Below are 12,500 nucleotides of genomic sequence, written 5' to 3'. Positions count from 1 at the left end.
CAGGCATAGTTCACCATCTTTCGGGTCCCAACGTGTACGCTCTAGGTGCGCCTCACCTCGCAATGAGGACGAGACGCCCCGGGAGTGCGGAGGCCGCCGCCCCGTGAAGGGCGGGGAAGCCCCATCCTCCCTCGGCCCGCGCAAGGCGAGACCTTCACTTTCATTACGCCTTTAGGTTTCGTACAGCCCAATGACTCGCGCACATGTTAGACTCCTTGGTCCGTGTTTCAAGACGGGTCGTGAAATTGTCCAAAGCTGAAGCGCCGCTGACGGGAGCGATTATTCCGCCCGAGAGCATCCCGAGCCAACAGCGGCGCGGGTCCGGGGCCGGGCCAGGTAGGTCCGTCATCCGGGAAGAACCGCGCGCGCTTGCCGGGAGCCCGAGCGCCCAAAGGGGCGAATCGACTCCTCCAGATATACCGCCGAGCAGCCAGCCAGGACACCGGGGCTCTGCCCAACAGACGCGAACCGAGGCCCGCGGAAGGACAGGCTGCGCACCCGGGCCGTAGGCCGGCACCCAGCGGGTCGCGACGTCCTACTAGGGGAGAAGTGCGGCCCACCGCACACCGGAACGGCCCCACCCCGCGGCGAGTGGAAAGGCAACCGGACACGACCCCGCCGCGGATTGCTCCGCGCGGGCGGCCGGCCCCATCTGCCGAGGGCGGGGGCCAGTGGCCGGATGGGCGTGAATCTCACCCGTTCGACCTTTCGGACTTCTCACGTTTACCCCAGAACGGTTTCACGTACTTTTGAACTCTCTCTTCAAAGTTCTTTTCAACTTTCCCTCACGGTACTTGTTCGCTATCGGTCTCGTGGTCATATTTAGTCTCAGATGGAGTTTACCACCCACTTGGAGCTGCACTCTCAAGCAACCCGACTCGAAGGAGAGGTCCCGCCGACGCTCGCACCGGCCGCTACGGGCCTGGCACCCTCTACGGGCCGTGGCCTCATTCAAGTTGGACTTGGGCTCGGCGCGAGGCGTCGGGGTAGTGGACCCTCCCAAACACCACATGCCACGACAGGCGGCAGCCTGCGGGGTTCGGTGCTGGACTCTTCCCTGTTCGCTCGCCGCTACTGGGGGAATCCTTGTTAGTTTCTTTTCCTCCGCTTAGTAATATGCTTAAATTCAGCGGGTAGTCTCGCCTGCTCTGAGGTCGTTGTACGAGGTGTCGCACGCCACACCGCCAGCCGGCTGTGCACGCTACCGAGAAAGTACCGGTATGCGAACCGCCAGGCGACGGGCGCGCATCGCACGTTTAAGGAGACGCGGCCGGCCACACAGGCGACCACGACACTCCCACGTCTCCGAAGCGGGACAAACGCCGCGCGCTTCAGTATACGTAGCCGACCCTCAGCCAGACGTGGCCCGGGAACGGAATCCATGGACCGCAATGTGCGTTCGAAACGTCGATGTTCATGTGTCCTGCAGTTCACATGTCGACGCGCAATTTGCTGCGTTCTTCATCGACCCACGAGCCGAGTGATCCACCGTCCTGGGTGATCTTTTCCTTTTCAGTCTCCCACTGTCTCTTTCAAGACAGTAGCATTTGCGGGACTGAGGCGTCTGACGGCCCCTGTTCCACTATTTTTTTTGTGTCCAACGGCCTCACAGCCGATGGGCGTCGTACGGCTCCACACCGGAGCGGACAGGCACTCGGGCGAACGTCATTCAAAACCGGCGCCAGGCGCCAGGTACCGCAGGCCAGCCGCTCCAGAGCTTCAGCGCTCGTACCACACAACAACAACAACACTTCCGCTAGTTTTGAGAGGCACGCGTGGTTCCGCACGCGGCGCACGGCCACTGCCGTACAGGTAGCGTGTTGCGCGACACGACACGCACATCGAAAGACATGCAGTCTAGTCGGTAATGATCCTTCCGCAGGTTCACCTACGGAAACCTTGTTACGACTTTTACTTCCTCTAAATGATCAAGTTTGGTCATCTTTCCGGTAGCATCGGCAACGACAGAGTCGATGCCGCGTACCAGTCCGAAGACCTCACTAAATCATTCAATCGGTAGTAGCGACGGGCGGTGTGTACAAAGGGCAGGGACGTAATCAACGCGAGCTTATGACTCGCGCTTACTGGGAATTCCTCGTTCATGGGGAACAATTGCAAGCCCCAATCCCTAGCACGAAGGAGGTTCAGCGGGTTACCCCGACCTTTCGGCCTAGGAAGACACGCTGATTCCTTCAGTGTAGCGCGCGTGCGGCCCAGAACATCTAAGGGCATCACAGACCTGTTATTGCTCAATCTCGTGCGGCTAGAAGCCGCCTGTCCCTCTAAGAAGAAAAGTAATCGCTGACAGCACGAAGGATGTCACGCGACTAGTTAGCAGGCTAGAGTCTCGTTCGTTATCGGAATTAACCAGACAAATCGCTCCACCAACTAAGAACGGCCATGCACCACCACCCACCGAATCAAGAAAGAGCTATCAATCTGTCAATCCTTCCGGTGTCCGGGCCTGGTGAGGTTTCCCGTGTTGAGTCAAATTAAGCCGCAGGCTCCACTCCTGGTGGTGCCCTTCCGTCAATTCCTTTAAGTTTCAGCTTTGCAACCATACTTCCCCCGGAACCCAAAAGCTTTGGTTTCCCGGAGGCTGCCCGCCGAGTCATCGGAGGAACTGCGGCGGATCGCTGGCTGGCATCGTTTATGGTTAGAACTAGGGCGGTATCTGATCGCCTTCGAACCTCTAACTTTCGTTCTTGATTAATGAAAACATACTTGGCAAATGCTTTCGCTTCTGTTCGTCTTGCGACGATCCAAGAATTTCACCTCTAACGTCGCAATACGAATGCCCCCGCCTGTCCCTATTAATCATTACCTCGGGTTCCGAAAACCAACAAAATAGAACCGAGGTCCTATTCCATTATTCCATGCACACAGTATTCAGGCGGGCTTGCCTGCTTTAAGCACTCTAATTTGTTCAAAGTAAACGTGCCGGCCCACCGAGACACTCAACAAAGAGCACCCTGGTAGGATTTAAACGGGGTCCGCCTCGGGACGCGAAAGCACCCCTTCGGCTCGCCCCACCCGCAGGACGTCCCACGATACATGCCAGTTAAACACCGACGGGCGGTGAACCAACAGCGTGGGACACAAATCCAACTACGAGCTTTTTAACCGCAACAACTTTAATATACGCTATTGGAGCTGGAATTACCGCGGCTGCTGGCACCAGACTTGCCCTCCAATAGATACTCGTTAAAGGATTTAAAGTGTACTCATTCCGATTACGGGGCCTCGGATGAGTCCCGTATCGTTATTTTTCGTCACTACCTCCCCGTGCCGGGAGTGGGTAATTTGCGCGCCTGCTGCCTTCCTTGGATGTGGTAGCCGTTTCTCAGGCTCCCTCTCCGGAATCGAACCCTGATTCCCCGTTACCCGTTACAACCATGGTAGGCGCAGAACCTACCATCGACAGTTGATAAGGCAGACATTTGAAAGATGCGTCGCCGGTACGAGGACCGTGCGATCAGCCCAAAGTTATTCAGAGTCACCAAGGCAAACGGACCAGACAAGCCAATCCGATTGGTTTTGATCTAATAAAAGCGTCCCTTCCATCTCTGGTCGGGACTCTGTTTTTTTTTTTTTTTTTTTTTTAAAAAAAAAAAAAACTTTATTCATCATTAATAATAATAATTATACAATATTAACCCACTTCCTTAATAGCATTAGTGGGTCGTAATATTAATACATTTATTATTGTTTCATGCAGCATGCTACAAAATATGATGTGCTACAGGTTACTACAACAATGGGCATTATACTAACTATCCCTACTACTTAAGAAACTATTACTATCACTAATTGCTAATTTCTACACCTGCAGCGTCACATATGTGCCAGTAGAATATATAAACCTACTTTGCAAGCCTTGCTCTTCGGGCTAACCCCAAAGAGCTTGCCCCTGGCACTGGGCTGGCCAAGATGTTAACTCGCTGCAGTTCCATAACCTAACATAATATCCTATTCTAAGTCCTACTGAGCTAACTTATCCTAAGTCAAATCCGGTGCATCTCTAAGTCGGTGAGATTAACCCCTCCTCCCCCTAATCCTGCGCGCGGCGGATCCCAACTGTGATGTGAAGTCGGCCAGTCCGCGCGCTGGCGGTATGGGAAAAGGGATCTAGACAATATCGGTGTTCATTTTCACATTCTTAGTTAATCTCCCTCAGATATTCATTTAACACTTTCCGTGATACCTCGTTGGCCAGAGTATTAATCATCTGAAAAGTGTCTTCACGTCTGAGGAGTTGATACGTGTCATGGTTCGGTAGTCCGTCTCGAAGTGTAGTCGCTACATCATTGAAGAGAGGGCACTCGTAAATCACATGATCCGGAGTGCCTTCCGGCGCGCCACAGTCACACGCTGGCGTAGCCCTCTTCCCAAACCGACATAAGTATGTCGGGTAGGGTCCATGACCAGTGAGAAAATGGATCAGTCCCCGTGTTGGCTGAAAGTACTTCATTTCTAAGCGCTCCCTCACGTTCGGCAAGAACTGAAAGGTTCTGCGACCGGTTTCTTCCGTTTCCCAGGACCCCTGCCAAAGTTCTTCCCCCCTTCTTCTAATCCCCCTTTTGTCCTCTACCCTCACACCCATGATTTCTTCTATTTTCCCCTGGTTCCCTTTTTTTGCCCAATACCAGGCTGCTTGCTCCCTGATCTTGATGTCAAGTGGGCAGAGCCCCATTATGACTAATAGGGCCCCTCCTGGAGATGTTCTATAAGCGCCCACAGATCTTAGAACCATGCTTCTCTGAACCCTTCTCACTGCCATGGCGGGCACAACCCTCGTGAGTCTGTGCGCCCAGACCCCGGAGCCGTAACCCACTACTGAAGTTAGGATACTATTGTGATAAAGTTTAATGAGATGTGGAGGTAGGTGAAATCTTTTATGTCCTATGGAAATGAGGTTGTTTAATATTTGCAGAGCTTTTTGGGTTACAGTTTCAATGTGTTTTCCGAAGTTCCATTTCTCATCAATGATGACTCCTAGGTAACGTGTGTCTCGTCTTCGCAGTACCGGTGTGCCGTCAATTCTGACCGTAGGGTTCCTGATTAGTTGTCCTTTAAGTAGTAAGTATGTCGATTTGCTTGGTGATATGGTCATTTTCGTGGCATGGCACCACTGTTGGAGTCTGTCTAACGCTCTCTCTATTTTAGGTTCTATGTCCTCTCGGCTACGGCCACCGACCATCAGGAGGAGGTCATCAGCGTAGGCTATCACCTCTAGCACATCCTCACTTCGTTGCAGGCTGTCTAGTAATGGCTCCATGTGGATGTCCCAAAAGAGCGGCCCTAGGACCGATCCTTGGGGACATCCTTTCGTGACAGCTTTCCCTACCCTTTCGCTAGGGGATGATAGCCAGACCTCCCGATCCTCACAATAGCTCCTCAGGCAGCCATATAGCGGCCCTGGACACTCCTTCTCCCGCAAGCAGGAGAAGAGCGAGGGCCACCACAGGTTGTCGAAGGCGCCACTGATGTCCACCATGATGCCCACCACGTATTTGTGCGGGGTTGAGCCACAGACCTCGGCCGCCAGGGCGATTGCATCAGATGCCGACCGCCCCGGCCTGAAACCGAATTGCCTACTGCTCATCCCACACAATACTCTATGTGCTGCCAGTCTGTCAGCCAGCAGTTTTTCCAAGATTTTTCCAAACAAATCTAACAGGCAGATCGGCCTGTACGACTTTACTTCTGCAGGATCCTTGTCCGGTCCCTTCTTAATGATGACGACGTTCCCAGTTTTCCACCTTCTTGGGAACTGTTGTTGCCTCAGGCACTCATTATAGAGGTGGGTAAGCGGGGCAACCAGCTGGGGTGTCAGGAATTGCACCACCTCCGCCACAATGCCGTCTGGCCCAGGAGCTTTGCCTCTTTTAAGTTGCTTTATGTGGGTCGCCACCTCCTCTTCTGAGAAGGGGTAGACCGCCGTGTCATTATTATATATTTCACGGTCTTGTTCTCGCAATTGCCGTTGTCCCTCTGTCTCCCCATCCGCATTGTCATCAGGCAGCAGGGACCGGAGGAGGACCCCAGCAGTCTCCTGCCAGGACTCCGTCATCCTGTCCCCGTGCCTGACTGTAGATAGCTCCATAGGAGAGCGGATTTTCTCCCTGACTAATTTATAGGGGAGTCCCCATGGATCCAGAGCTAGCTGGCTGAGCACATAGTGTTCCCAGCTTCGCCTTCTGACTTCACGTAGTTCACTCTGGAACCTCTGTTTTGCCTCCCTGTACTGCAATTGCCACCTTTGTCTCTCCTGCCAGATGACACAGCGCTGGTAGTGCCTCCTTAGCCTCCTGACAGATTGGCGTAGATCTTCCAGTTCAGGCGACCACGGTGACGGAGAAGCCGCCATGGCCTTCCTCCTGATCGGTACAGCAGCCCTCACCGCCCTGGTTACTGCAGTTACTAGTTCATCTGCTCTGTTGTCTACGTTTATGTCTTGTTGTATGTCATCTTCCGGTAATGGAGGAATGTCGCACTCCCTCGCCAGGCGTTCCCAGTCAGCTTTCCTGTAGTTGAATTGTATTTCCCATCCCATGGCCCAGCGGCACTCTCTCTCCCCTACTGTGAAAGTTATTAAGTTATGGTCGCTAGTGGTGGCGTTTCCTACTACTTTCCAATTTTGAATGATGTTTGTTACATTTGGTGTCACGAGAGTGACATCAATATTTGTACCCTGCCCTCCTCCTGCCGTGTAGGTAGGAGGATTACCAGGCCTGTTGGCCACCACGAGTTGCGACGCCATAATGTATTCTTCCACCTTTTCTCCATTTGCGTCTCTTGTGCCACTGAACCATAGGGGGGACTTGGCATTAATATCAGCTGTTATTACAATTTTCCTTCCCCGCAACGCCGTGGTCACCCTCATCAGGTGGTCTAGGTGTATTTCAATGTCATCTCCATACTGGAAATACATATTAATGATGGTGATGATTCCTGCTGGAGATTGGAGCTCCACGACGTTGCAGTGGGGAGTTGTAAACTGAGAGAGTGTGGTTACTCTCACGAGTTTGTTTGTAATTATAATTGCTGCCCTTGGGTCTTCTCCTCTACTTATTACTTGCCATGTGGCGGCAACAAATGCGACTTTCCCAGCTTGGGAGTACGGCTCCTGCAGACAGAGCACATCCAATCTCCTCTCCTCCACCTCCCTTCGGAGTTCCTGCATCACAAGTCGACTATTATGAGTGTTTAGTTGTCCTATGTTTATTTTGGTCATTATGGAAAGTAGGTGTGTACTCGGTCATGTGGCCAGGTCTTAGTCCAGTCGAACGCAATTCGTCCGTTCGCCAAAACTGCCTGTTCGTAGATGTCATTTAGGTCGAATTTCTCGCCCCTTCTTTCAAACACCTTTCTTAACAAGTCTCGCAGGGCTCCAAAGTCAGTGGGGAGATTCACTGATTTTAGTTGAATTCTGTCCACAGCCTCCATCACCGAGAAGGTTATCTTTCGTCCCTCTTCGTGTCCTACACGAACCACATGTCTCAGGGCAGTGGTCAGGGTAGCCGGCTGCTCAAGTCTTGCTAGTTGCATGGTGTACTCCAAGTTGGGGTACACTCTTACAGGGTCCACAGGTGGTAGTCTGACCACTGGAGTACCCTGTGTGGGAGAACTTGTACTAGAGCTACTGGTTATCAAGTTTTCCTGTATCGGTTGAATGACTTTTTTCTGCTCCTTTCTGGAAACTGCCACAGCCACAGGATGCCCTTGCCGTTTCTGGTGTTCTGTCGGCTCTGCTCCCCGGCTTTCGGAGGAGGGAGCTGCAGCTATGGGGGGATCTGTCTGTATTGCCATATTTATCATATAGATCTCAGTCTGTGTGGCTCTATTTTCAGTTTTCTTGGTGCTCGTAAGCGACCTTAAGAACAACTTAAACTTGTTAGCCCTCATAGCATCCCTCCTCCTTTTGCTCGGGGACTTATGTTTCGGCATCCTGTTCAGTATGCCGGGCTCACCCATAATCAATCCTGGAAATCAGTCTTTGTTCAAGCATCCTGTATGTTGGGCAGTTTCGACCTGTGGCTCCGCATGATTTCTTGCCTCGGTTCCTGCATGGTATGCAGATTGCTGCTGCCTTGCAGTCTTTACGGTTGTGACCGTTCTCTCCACATTTTGTGCAGGCCGACTCCCTGGTGCACAGCCTGAGAATGTGGTCCAAGTCGCCACAGTTGTGGCAACGAGGTACCACGACATAGTCCCTAGTGTTGATGGCATGGAAGCCAACATATATTTTGCCCATTGTTGTAATGCTTCTCCACATCCGTGCTGTAACTTCAGCGACGTGATGTACCACATCTCGACCCCGTGGACCTGTCTTGAATCTGAGTTTAAAACAGTCTTTGAACTCTTCTTCACTCAGATGCTCAAAGTTTTGTTTCCTGATTGTGTCGCATAACTCTTCATTAGTCATAACTGTTGGAACGTCGTACAGAATCACGAGAGGGTTCCTTTTCCTTGGAGGCTCACACTTAATTACTGAATTTAATTTGTGGTTGTTCAATATTTTTTCTTTATCCTCTTCGGATGCGACTTCCACTATTACTGAATTCTTGCTGGGTTTGATTCTTTTGATCTTTATTTTCTCTTTTACAGGGTCCACAGTAGTCGTGAATAGCTCCTGGATTCTTTTGACACTTGTGTCTTGGCCCGGCAGGGTCCTCAAGAAAACTGCCGTATCTGGCCTCTTAGTCACTTTATCTATGGTGTCTCTAGTCGTTTTGGGCTTCGTGGGAGCTTGCGCTGCCACGGCAGCCCAGGTTTTAACTGGTTGTTTCCTCAATCTATTGTTTTCCTTCTCTAATTCTTCCACCCTTCCTTCCAACTTTGCGTGGGCAATGCATGTATTAGCTCTAGAATTACCACAGTTATCCAAGTAACGTGGGTACGATCTAAGGAACCATAACTGATTTAATGAGCCATTCGCGGTTTCACCTTAATGCGGCTTGTACTGAGACATGCATGGCTTAATCTTTGAGACAAGCATATGACTACTGGCAGGATCAACCAGGGAGCTGCGTCAACTAGAGCTGAGCAGCCGGCCGCCCGGGAGTGTGTCCCGGGGGCCCGCGCGAACACGCAAGCGTCCGCTCAATTATTCTGCAAACAGGAGGAGGCCGAGCTCCCCTGCACGATACACCTCGAAACCCTCTCAGGTCCCGGCGGCGCGCAGCGCCGTCCTAGGTACTTGGTCGGTTTCGAGAGAGGCGCAATCGCCCGGAGTTAGGCGAGTAGACGGTTTTAGTGCGAACACCCTTGCTCCCAACTGAGCTTGCCGCTGCCGACAGAGGCCCGGGAGCGTGCTGTCGTGGCATTGCCGGCGGGAGACAACACGCGCCACCTATGGTGACCGGCAGCTCCAACGCCAGCGCCACACAAGGGCAAAGCCCCACTTGGGTGCAGAAGCGAACTCTCCCAGCACAGCGCACGCGCCAACACGTCCGCACAACTGCGATACAAACCACCTGCGAGAACCGCTGGGGCGACCGAGCAGCAGACGGCGTCGCGGCGCCGAGTGCCAGGCGGCGGCGCATCCTCAACGCACACAGTCCTCAATCAGACCAGCACACTGCAGATGTCCACCGCGCTTCGCACCGGGCTCGGCTGAACCAACTTTGGCCGCCAGGCGCCGCGTGCAGGGTGCGCCGCAGCGTAGCTGCGCCGCCTGCCGGGCCCGTCGGCTGGCGCTCCTGCCACTCGGCGCCCCCCACCAGCCGGCTGTTGCGCGTGCGCCCACGCAGCGCGCGGCCAACACGCCGGGCGGCCCCCCTTCACCGGCCGGGAACAGTCCCACCAAGCCACCGCCGCGTATCGCTTCATACCCACATGGGCCTAGTCACGTGTGTGGATGTGGCGGGTACCGCTGAAACAACCGGTTAATAGCTGTACCGATCGTCGCCATCACAGATTCACCTCCAGCGTGAACAACCGCTCAACAACGGATTTCCAGTTCATTTGCGTATCTTGGGCAGTAAACGTAGATGTCCACCTACATTTGCGAATTCAACAATTCTTGCATGCCAGGATGTCATGTGTCACGACACGCTACATCAGACCACATACACACTGCGACATGTGCAGAAGAGAACACGTGGAAGGTGGCCCGCGCAAGTATGCGATGTCCCTTCCGCGATCCACTGTCAACCGGCATCTGCGGCATGTCCCAGATATGGAACGCGGTCCACCAGGGTAGCACTTTGTGTGAGGCAATACGACAAAGTCGGAATACACGCGTCACTACATCAGACGGCTCACGCTGACCTGACCTGACCTGACCTGACCTGACTCACCGCACCACCACCCCCAGCGACCCAGGGTGACATACAATGCGTTCGTACGTTCCTCCCACACGCCTCTACGGCGTACCACAGTGCAACCTAGCTGTTATTGGGAGACGAGACAAGTAGCATCGAGCACAACATATGGAAATTGAGATTCGACACCGTTGGGCACAGCCAGCGTACAGTCACACGTATCACACTACTTCACTCTGTACGTAACTACCGATGATCGGTACAGCGTGTGGGTTACGCGTACGACATCAGCGGACAATGGACACAGACCATACCACGACGTACACTGAGGGCGTCGACATCTGAATGCAACTGAACAGCTGCGAGGCTCATTTAACACTCACACGCCAGACCGACCAGCTTGAGAGGACAGAGACACAAAGAGGGGGACAGAGGGGGGGGGGGGCCGATATAGTCCTATTGCAGTACAATTGACAGTGGATAGCGGGAATATGTGGAAAGTAAGCAACACTCGCAAGACATCTACATGAGGATAACAACGACACCAGAGATTCCGAGCAGTGAACTATGTTAGGCAAAGGGACAACGTGGGTTAGGTTAAGGGACAACGTGGGTTAGGTTAAGGGACAACGTGGGTTAGGTTAAGGGACAACGTGGGTTAGGTTAAGGGACAACGTGGGTTAGGTTAAGGGACAACGTGGGTTAGGTTAAGGGACAACGTGGGTTAGGTTAAGGGACAACGTGGGTTAGGTTAAGGGACAACGTGGGTTAGGTTAAGGGACAACGTGGGTTAGGTTAAGGGACAACGTGGGTTAGGTTAAGGGACAACGTGGGTTAGGTTAAGGGACAACGTGGGTTAGGTTAAGGGACAACGTGGGTTAGGTTAAGGGACAACGTGGGTTAGGTTAAGGGACAACTTGAGTTAGGTTAAGGGACAACTTGAGTTAGGTTAAGGGACAACTTGAGTTAGGTTAAGGGACAACTTGAGTTAGGTTAAGGGACAACTTGAGTTAGGTTAAGGGACAACTTGAGTTAGGTTAAGGGACAACTTGAGTTAGGTTAAGGGACAACTTGAGTTAGGTTAAGGGACAACTTGAGTTAGGTTAAGGGACAACTTGAGTTAGGTTAAGGGACAACTTGAGTTAGGTTAAGGGACAACTTGAGTTAGGTTAAGGGACAACTTGAGTTAGGTTAAGGGACAACTTGAGTTAGGTTAAGGGACAACTTGAGTTAGGTTAAGGGACAACTTGAGTTAGGTTAAGGGACAACTTGAGTTAGGTTAAGGGACAACTTGAGTTAGGTTAAGGGACAACTTGAGTTAGGTTAAGGGACAACTTGAGTTAGGTTAAGGGACAACTTGAGTTAGGTTAAGGGACAACTTGAGTTAGGTTAAGGGACAACTTGAGTTAGGTTAAGGGACAACTTGAGTTAGGTTAAGGGACAACTTGAGTTAGGTTAAGGGACAACTTGAGTTAGGTTAAGGGACAACTTGAGTTAGGTTAAGGGACAAATTGAGTTAGGTTAAGGGACAAATTGAGTTAGGTTAAGCGATAATCTGGTACAGCCACAGTTAGGTTAAGCGATGATCTGGTACAGCCACAGTTAGGTTAAGCGATGATCTGGTACAGCCACAGTTAGGTTAAGCGATAATCTGGTACAGCCACAGTTAGGTTAAGCGATAATCTGGTACAGCCACAGTTAGGTTAAGCGATAATCTGGTACAGCCACAGTTAGGTTAAGCGATAATCTGGTACAGCCACAGTTAGGTTAAGCGATAATCTGGTACAGCCACAGTTAGGTTAAGCGATAATCTGGTACAGCCACAGTTAGGTTAAGCGATAATCTGGTACAGCCACAGTTAGGTTAAGCGATAATCTGGTACAGCCACAGTTAGGTTAAGCGATAATCTGGTACAGCCACAGTTAGGTTAAGCAATAAAGTTGGTTAAATTTGGTATTGTGGGAAAGGGGGAAGAGAGAGAGAGGGGGGGGGGTGGATAGTGGTGGCAGTACGCGGATGCCTGAGTCACCGTCAGATACGTCACGTCGGTTCGATGCTTGTAGCAAGAGGCTGGCGGGTCTGTGTCTCTCACTTCTGCAATTTTTCATGTGGTATAACACGAGGGCGGGGGGTGATATTTGGTGCCCCTCTGTGTAGGATGTGTGTTGGTTTATCTGAGCAATGGTAGTTGTCGGAGGAGTGGGGTATTGTGCTTTTATAGGTGGACCTACT

At 52.1% G+C, this 12,500-nt stretch overlaps 2 non-coding genes across 2 annotated transcripts in view; both read right to left on the bottom strand.

The window, feature by feature from the left end:
• LOC126325639 (large subunit ribosomal RNA) overlaps window positions 1-1,157 on the bottom strand; it is a 4,222-nt gene extending 3,065 nt beyond the window's left edge. The window contains exon 1 of the ribosomal RNA XR_007560238.1: window positions 1-1,157. This exon is cut by the window's left edge and continues 3,065 nt beyond it. This is a non-coding gene — a ribosomal RNA (large subunit ribosomal RNA).
• A 188-nt stretch (window positions 1,158-1,345) lies between these two features.
• Window positions 1,346-1,500, bottom strand: LOC126325654 (5.8S ribosomal RNA). The gene has a single exon (XR_007560251.1). It is a non-coding gene; the product is annotated as a 5.8S ribosomal RNA (ribosomal RNA).
• Between the last annotated feature and the right edge of the window lie 11,000 nt (window positions 1,501-12,500).

Source organism: Schistocerca gregaria, unplaced genomic scaffold (assembly GCF_023897955.1).
Source record: "Schistocerca gregaria isolate iqSchGreg1 unplaced genomic scaffold, iqSchGreg1.2 ptg000932l, whole genome shotgun sequence".
NCBI classification, from domain to species: domain Eukaryota; kingdom Metazoa; phylum Arthropoda; class Insecta; order Orthoptera; family Acrididae; genus Schistocerca; species Schistocerca gregaria.
This window is presented reverse-complemented; position numbering and strand designations above follow the sequence as displayed.